This window comes from Grammomys surdaster, unplaced genomic scaffold (assembly GCF_004785775.1).
Source record: "Grammomys surdaster isolate TR1022 unplaced genomic scaffold, NIH_TR_1.0 193, whole genome shotgun sequence".
In the NCBI taxonomy this organism is placed as follows: domain Eukaryota; kingdom Metazoa; phylum Chordata; class Mammalia; order Rodentia; family Muridae; genus Grammomys; species Grammomys surdaster.
This window is the reverse complement of record NW_021604638.1, coordinates 10,081,153-10,088,426: the sequence shown is the minus strand read 5'-3', so window position 1 is coordinate 10,088,426 and position 7,274 is coordinate 10,081,153.

Below are 7,274 nucleotides of genomic sequence, written 5' to 3'. Positions count from 1 at the left end.
TTTTGAGAGCTATATTCTAGTTCAAAGAATGGCTATAAGTAACATGTTTGGTAGAGACAAGGAACTCATGATCCAATTTCCTCTCAGGTTTCAGTAGATCCTAACTATGCTTCTCTTTAAAAAAAAAAAAACAAAAACAAAAACAAAAAAAAGTAGGTGCTCGGCAGATGGTCAGTCAGTAAAGTGCCCATTGCACAAGCATGAAGACCTAGTTCAATACCCAGCACATGTGTAAAAAGACTGCATATCTATAACTCTAATACAAGGAAGGCCTTTAGACATGTGGGTTCAGCTGGGCAGTGGTGGCTCACGCCTTTAATCCTAGCACTTGGGAGACAGAAGCAGGTGAATTTCTGAGTTCGAGGCCAGCCTGGTCTACAGAGTGAGTTCCAGGACAGCCAGGGATACACAGAGAAACCCTGTCTCAAACAAAACAAAACAAAACAAAAACAAAAACAAAACAAAAAAGACATGTGGGTCCCCCACAGCTTGCCTGCCAGCCAGTCTAGCCAATGAGCAACTGTCAGGTTCTGCAAGAGGCTCTATCTCAAAAGATAAGATAGAGCAAGATCAAGAAAGGCCCTCAGCGTCAGCCTCTGACCCCAACACACTGATAATTAATTAACAGATACAATAACAAGTTAACTTAAAATATAATGCTGATGACTCGAAGGAAAGTTCACTCACAGGACATGAGTTCTATCCCAAGAATCCACATAAAAATCTGGGCATGGTGGCACATGGGCACACAGTTATGGAGAGGCAGAGACAAGGAGATCCCTGGGGCTTACTGATCAACCAGCCTGGCTTAATTGGTGAGCTTCAAGGTCCAGGGAAAACCCCTAAAACAAGGTAGCTGGGTGTCTTAGTTAGGGTTTGCATTGCTGTGAGGAGATTACAGGTTCAGACATTCAGTCCATTATCATCAAGGCGGGAGCATGGCAGCATCCAGGCAGGCATGGTGCAGGAGGAGCTGAGAGTTCTACATCTTCAACTAAAGGCTGCTAGGAATAGACTGGCTCCCAGGCAGCTAGGATGAGGGACTCAAAGCCCACACCTGTAGTGACACACCTACTCCAACAAGGCCTCACCTTCTAATAGTGCCACTCCCTGAACCAAGCTTATTCAAACCACGGTGCTGGGCATGACGGCACGTGCTTTTAATCCCAGTACTGGGGAGACACGGGCAAGGGAATATCTGTGAGTTCAAGGCCAACCTGGTATCTGTATAGCCCAGGATAGCCAGGGCTGTGTAGAAATAACCTTTCTCAAGAGGACAAAGAAGAAGAGGAACAAGAAGAAGAAAAGAAGAAGAGGAGGAGGATGAAGAGGAGGGAGAGGAGGAGGAGGAGCACAACCACCACCAGGAGGACTGCTCCTGAGGAATAGCACCCAAGGTTGATTCTGACCTCTATGTACACACAGGTATGTGTGTGCGTGCACACACAAACACACACACACAAGAACATGAATACATGCCTACAGATGCATGTCTACACACTAAATACACATAGGACATATTCTCAAAAGGCTCTACACTACACAGGGGCTGAAAAGTTGGCTTGGTGGTTAAGAACAATTGCTGCTCTTCCAGAAGACCTACCTTGGATTCCCAGCACCCACATGTTTCACATAAAACAGGCCCACAGCTGTTGCAGGGGATCAGACACTGTCTTCTGGCTTCTGAGGGCACCCAGTGCACATGTGGTACACAGGCATCCATGCAGGCACAACACTCATATATACAAAATAAATCATTTTTAAATGTTCTGTATTCCCATAACTGTGCTGGTTTCTGTTCATGAAATTCACGTTTTCCCCTTTTTATGGTGCCTGGTTGTGGGGGTTGCATGCACCTTTTTATCACAACAGATGTCAGAGAAGCAACATTCCCAGTGGTGAGCACCTTCCGGACACCACAGCAGGAGGACATTGGGACCTTTAAGACCAAGGCTCCCCAGCAGCTGCCAGTTTGCTCCCACTCCTATCAGACATCTGGCAGTGGCTGGGGTATCTTTGGTCACAAAAGGCATCTAATGATGAGGCCACAAGTGCTGCTGACTGTCACATAACATAAAGAGCAGACATACACAAACAATGATCCAAAATAAAACAGGTATGAGACTGCAGAGCTGGGTGAGTGCTTAGGGATGCCTGCTGCTCTTCCAGAGGTTCCCACATCAGGTGACTCATGGGTGCGAGGGATAACCTTCTGACCTCTTCAGGTACCTAAATACACATAACACACATCACACACACACACACACGAGAATAATAAAATCTTAAAACATGTTAATAAGACCAAGGTTGAGCCGGGCGGTGGTGGCGCATGCCTTTAATCCCAGCACTCCGGAGGCAGACGCAGGCGGATTTCTGAGTTCGAGGCCAGCCGGGTCTACAGAGTGAGTTCCAGGACAGCCAGAACTACACAGAGAAACCCTGTCTTGAAAAAAACAAAACAAAACAAAAAAAGACCGAGGTTGAGAAACCCTCCATCAGTTATATATTTTCCCTCTCTCAGGAAATCCTAGTCTTGAGAGGAATTCCCAGCTTAGGTGACATGCTTCCCACCTCTGAACCCTCCGCAGTGTCATTGTTTGGCTGTGAGGCCATCTCTCTCCATGAATCATGGCAACCCCAATGTACTGGGTTCATTTTGCTTTGTTTGTGGTTAAGGCTAATTAGGGTTACTTTTGCTGTGAAGAGACTCCATAACCAAGGCAATTTATAAAGAAAGTATTAATTTTGGACTACTTATAGTTTCAGAGGGTGAGTCCGTGACCGTCATGGCAGAGAGCATAGCAGCAGGCAGGCAGGCATGGTTCTGGAGAAGTAGCTCAGAGCTAACATCCTAATCCACAGGCATGAGGCAGGCAGAGAGCTAACTAGGAATGATATGAGTTTTTGAAACCTCAAAGCCCACCCCTGATGACCCACCTCCTCCAACAAGGCCACACTTCCTAATCTTTCCTAAACAGTTCCACCAACTTTGGATCAAGCAGTCAAATATCTGAGCCTATGAGGGCCTTCTCATTCAAACCACCACAATCCATTCCTTTTTGATTTTTTGTTGTTGCTGGATTTTTTTTTAATTTTTAATTTTTATTTTTGTTGTTGTTGAGACAGAGTCCCTGCCCTAAACTTCCGCTATGTTGGGGTCCAAGAGTCACCCCACAAACCACATGAACACTGATCTCAGTTAGACAGGGATGATTTATTGAAGGCATACTTTCAGACTGAATGATCAGGGCCATAGCTCATAAGTCAGGGGCGGAGGCCGTGACCCGAAACATTTTTCTATGTCAGCTTATAAAGGCTAAAACCTCAAAAGTTCCAATGACCTCAGATGCAAGTATTGGGAGTGATGCCCGGTGGTCGGCCCCTGACTCAAGCCATTTTAGACAGAACAGTTCATGTTGACCTTTAATTTAATGGGGTCTACGTGAAGCTTACGGTTGTAGAATTTCTTAAGATTAACACACCCTATAACATAGAGAATGTAACCGGGTATGTGGTCAGCATGGCCCTGCTCTGAGTCAAGTTATTTTTCTGGGTCAATGACTAACAGGCATGTTACAGCAACAATATGAGATTGCTGGCAGGCATGGAGCAAAATGCCTTTTGACAGCTATGCTGGGGGGCAGGCCTCAACACTCTATAGCCACGGTTAGCAAAGGAACTTCTATTCTTCCTGCCTCCACCCCCCAAGTGCCATTGTTGCAAGCATGTACCATACCACACCAAGTGTGTGCCTGTGCATGCCTGTGCATGCCTGTGCATGCTAGACAAGCACTGTACCAACTAAGCCATGTCCCCAGCCTCTTGTTTTGATTTTGAATTTCAGTGCCAAGAAGACAAAAGAAACAGAGGAAAGAAAGGATATCAAGTTGTTCCTTATGCCTTTCCTCTGCTTAAAAAGCCTCTATTTAAAGGAAAAATGGTAAAACCTGGAGAATATTAAAATTAAAAGTGGCTTTGTGTGGAGGTCCTTGATCCACTTGGACTTGAGCTTTGTACAAGGAGATAAGAATGGATCAATTTGCATTCTTCTACATGCTGACCTCCAGTTGAACCAAAAGGGAGACATAACAACAGAAACCGAGTAAATTCAAAAAAAATTGTCAGATCCTACTACAAAAGCCTATACTCAAAAAAAACTGGAAAATTTGGATGAAATGAACAATTTTCTAGGCAGATACCAGGTACCAAAGTTAAATCAGGATCAGATAAACCATCTAAACAGTCCCACAACCCCTAAAGAAATAGAAGCAGTCATTAAAAGTCTCCCAACCAAGATAGTCCAGGATCAGATGTGTTTAGTGCAGAATTCTATCAGACTTTTAAAGAAGACCTAATACCAATACTCTTCAAACTATTCCACAAAATAGAAACAGAAGGAACACTACCCAATTCGTTCTATAAAGCCACAATTATGCTCAAACCTAAACCACACAAAGACCCAACAAAGAAAGAAAACTTCAGACCAATTTCACTTATGAATATCGATGCAAAAATACTCAATAAAATTCTTGCAAACTGAATCCAAGAACACATCAAAACAATCATCCATCATGATCAAGTAGGCTTTATCCCAGGAATGCAGAGATGGTTCAATATATGGAAATCCATCAATGTAATCCACTATATAAACAAACTTAAAGAAAAAAAACACATAATCATTTCATTAGATGCTGAGAAAGTGGTTGACAAAATTCAACATCCTTTCATAATAAAAGTCTTGGAAAGATCAGGAATTCAAGGCCCATACATAAATATAGTAAAATCAATATACAGCAAACCAGTAGCCAATATCAAACTAAATGGAGAGAAACTTGAAGCAAACCCACTAAAATCAGGGACTAGACAAGGCTGCCCACTCTCTCCCTACATATTCAATATAGTACTGGAAGTCCTAGCCAGAGCAATTAGACAACAAAAGGAGATCAAAGGGACAGAAACTGGAAAGGAAGAAGTCAAAATTTCACTATTTGCAGATGCTATGATAGCATACTTAAGTGATCCCAAAACTTACACCAGAGAACTCCTAAACCTGATAAACAACTTCAGCAAAGTGGCTGAATATGAAATTAACTCAAACAAATCAAAGCCTTCCTCTACTCAAAGGACAAACAGACTGAGAAAGAAATTAGGGAAACAATATCCTTCACAATAGTCACAAATAATATAAAATACCTTGGTATGACTCTAACCAAGCAAGTGAAAGATCTGTATGACAAGAACTTCAAGTCTCTGAAGAAAGAAATCGAAGAAGATCTCAGAAAATGGAAAGATCTCCCAATGTTCGTGGATTGGCAGGATTAATATAGTAAAAATGGCCAGAGCAGAGAGAGCTGCCGGTGCCCCTTGGTGTTGCTGGAGGAGGGACACAGAGGACGGCCAAGGAAAGGATACAGGGCAACAGTCATTCACAGCCCCGACACAGGCAGTAATGGAGCTGGGGACAGGAGCCAGAGCAGCTTTTCAGTTTGGCCAAAGGTTAATCTGAGGTGCAAAGACTGGCAGCAGCAGGTAGGATCTGGATTCATAGAGACCTGTTTTGCAGAAGTCAGACAGAAAGGGACTTAAACCTGGAGGAAGGAAAGCTTTGCATGGGTTTGTTTTGTTTTGTTTTGTTTTGTTTTGTTTTGTTTTGTTTTGTTTGCTTGTTTGTTTGTTGCTTTGCTTTGGTTTAGGTTTTTGGTTTAGGGCACAACAGGAGAGAGATTGCTCAAAGACCTGAAATTTAAGAATCTCTCTCTCTCTCTCTCTCTCTCTCTCTCTCTCTCTCTCTCTCTCTGTGTGTGTGTGTGTGTGTGTTCTCTGTGTGTGTGTGTTCTCTGTGTGCCCCTCCATGTGTGTGTGTCCATGCCTGTCTCTGTCTTTGTGTGTCTATGTCTGTCTGTGCCTGTCCCTCTCTCTGCTTGTCTCTCTCCCTCCACCTCTCTCCTCCCTCGCCCATGTGTGTGCCCACCCATGTGTGCGTGCATGTGTGTGTGCCTGTCTCTGTCTCTCTGTGTGTATTTTTCTGTGGGTATGTCTCTCTGTGTCTGTCTCTGTCTCTGTCTCTCTCCCCCTGCCCCTTTCATCCTCCCTCCCTCCCTCTGTCCTCCCATACCACTGCTATGGACACAGGCTGCACAGGGTAGTCCCTACCTGATGGAAGGAAAGCCTGGTTCACAGCCTCAGCCTCTGGTCCCATTCTCACATGGCAGAAAACCGCCTTACAGCCTCTGTGGGTTCCCAGGGACAGACAGCATCAACTGCTCTCATGGAAGTCTCTGTCACACTGATTTTTAATCATGTACATAAAGCTATTCAAGAAGCCATGCACTGGGGGCCTTGGGAGACAGGAGAGTCACTTGAGTCCAGGAGTTCAAGGCCAGTCTGAGCAACATACGCAACACTCCAAACACACTTGCTTTTGATTTTGAAGTAAACAAAATGATAAGCAGAATGGTGTTCCGAAGCCCATCAGCCTCAGCCCTTCCCAGAGTCCTGGGCCTGACACTGCATGGCCTGACCAAGCAAGACTAACACGTCTACTCAGAAAAACGAGTGAGTGTTCTCAACCCACTAATATCCAGAATCACACTTAACATTTTTTATGTGTATTACATTGCGGGTGTGCGTATGTGGATACACATGCCACAATGCACATGTGAAATGTTCAGACAACAAATTGCCCAAGTAGATACTTTCCTTCTGTCATGTGAGTCCTGGGAATCAAAGGCCATCAGACCTGAGGACAAACACTTTTACCCATTGAGCCATCTCTGCAGTTCACACCTTGCAACTCTGGCTTTAATTGCATGTGCCCCTGAGCCGGTGCAGCATGTATATTTGCCCAGCTAGCCAGACAGCATTCTTTCCTTCTCTGTTCACAGGAGCTTGGCTTTTATGTCTCATCCCAGGTACGAAGCACAACCAATCTAAGCCACTCCCTCTGCAAACATCTGCTTGGGGGGTGGGGGGCTCTATGACAACTTCTCAGGAAGCTATCACAGGAAGAGGGCCCTGTGAGTTGAAGATGTCCCTGCATTGCCATCACACATGGCTTCTCCCTGCTGTGCCATCTAGAGTTCAGTTGACCCTGCTCTACCTGTGATGCGGTGAGCAGGCAGCACAAAGACAAAGCCTGAGGCTTTGAGCCACCAAGCCAGCCTCCCGCTGCTTCTCACCTGTGTCTGTGTGAAACAAAGCCCCTGGCTTGTTGAATTTCTTATTGCTTGCAGTCCAAAAATTATCAATTGATGTACTAAGGAATTCCATTCACT